Source organism: Malurus melanocephalus, unplaced genomic scaffold (genome assembly GCF_030028575.1).
Source record: "Malurus melanocephalus ecotype Western Australia unplaced genomic scaffold, MMel_1.1 scaffold_113, whole genome shotgun sequence".
Classification (NCBI taxonomy): domain Eukaryota; kingdom Metazoa; phylum Chordata; class Aves; order Passeriformes; family Maluridae; genus Malurus; species Malurus melanocephalus.
In genome coordinates this window covers 2,107,963-2,109,724 of record NW_026623345.1, presented here as the reverse complement: position 1 = coordinate 2,109,724, position 1,762 = coordinate 2,107,963, and positions in this window count along the sequence as shown.

Sequence of the window (1,762 nt, the reverse complement as noted above, 5' to 3'; positions counted from 1 at the left end):
TTGCAGGAGGACAATTAATTACAGCTGTAAACAAAGTTTCTCAAGCTTTGTGACAAACATGTCTGTAGCTCCATAATCTGTGTGGATTTAATCAGTATTATTAGCATTCTTCCATCATGGCTTGGCAATCCTTTAATAATCAAGTTGGAAATTTGATGTGCAGCATGAAACAACAAAGGCTGAGAGCTCTTGGGATACTGTTGTCAAGATGGTGTAGTGCCAGCTGGAATGTGTTTCTGAAAACCATACAGAATCCAGCCCAAGAGTATTTGGAATAGGAGAAAAACTAAATAGGGATACCAGGACCAAAGTATTGTAGACTCTTTCTGCTGTACATGGAGTAAATATGAATGGGAAAAAGGCATATTTCACTGATAAAGCTTCTGGAGGAGAGCTAAAGGGATAAACCAAAGGAGGCTCAGGAACTTCACTCCAAATATTGATCAGGAGGAATTTCTTCAGTGAAAGGTAATGAGGCATTTGAACAGAGACTGCCCAGGGCAGTGGTAGAAGTGTTCAGCGAATGACTGGACATCRCACTTAGTGCTCTGTTCTAATTGACAAGTTGCTGATCAGTCACAGGATTRACTCTGTCTCAGAGGTCTTTTCTGATCTAAATGATCCTGTGATTCAGTACATCAGACTTGGAGAGAAGATCCTGCACTAAAGACAGTAAAGGTTGGACCGGGTCTGGCAGGCAAATTCTAGCTATTGCCTGTATCAGGATTCTTATCTGCTGGTGCAAGGATTTGCAATCTCTTCAGTTTTCTCTTCAGCAAACAGCACCTTGGTGCAGCTGCAAATCCAGATAGGCTGTTWCAGCTTACTGCAGTATTGTTTTTCTCAGTCACTTTCTGCAGATGTCTGAAATAGGCTGGAGTTCATACACCACAGCCTGGAAACCACTGTTCTGGTGCTTTGGCATTCTCCTTGCCTATCACATYTGTGAGTGGGGAAAGCTGCTAATGTTGAGAATATTGCCTAGTTCCTGGTTTATCAGGAGTCTGCCCTGCTTATGTGTTGAGGTCAGGAATTAAAACCATTTCTTCTCCACAGGTTCAGACTGTACTGTCTTCCCTCTTGGTAATGCTCTCTCCCACTTTCCACACTACCAACCCTTTCCTCTCAGGCACACTGGAAAATTGGTCTGACTGAGCTGAAGTTCAGAGCAGCTTTTTGCTATTTTTTCTGAAGATTTTATTTTCTTTGGGCCTGCTTTTTCCCCCAGTTACATCACTTGCTCTAATAAAATATTGCTCTTCTCTGCAAACTGGTCTCACAGCCTTGACCCTGATGTGCATCAACAGCACTAYGTTTCTCCAAAAGAAATTGCGGCAGCCTGAGGGAGACAGCACTATCCAGGTACACAGGCTCTGCAAGGAGAGGTTCAATATGAAGAAACCACTCTTGACTTTCAGATTTGAGCTGAGTTTGCAGGAAATCTGTATAGATGCCGAGGAGATAATGGGGCTAATCTCGCATACTGACAGTTTGATGGCTGTGGAGCCAACCAAGAGTTGTTGGTACTAACAGCCAAGGATTGTTAATAATAACACAGTGTGAGAATGAACAGAATGTAGCTGGAGAAGGGGTCATATGGAGGTAGAGCAGCACTTTTGTGGGACAAATACCCTTCTCCTGGCTCCTGGAGATAAGCAGAACTCTCTTTTTCCTCCTTCCTTCCTTCCTTCCTTCCTTCCTTCCTTCCTTCCTTCCTTCCTTCCTTCCTTCCTTCCTTCCTTCCTTCCTTCCTTCCTTCCTT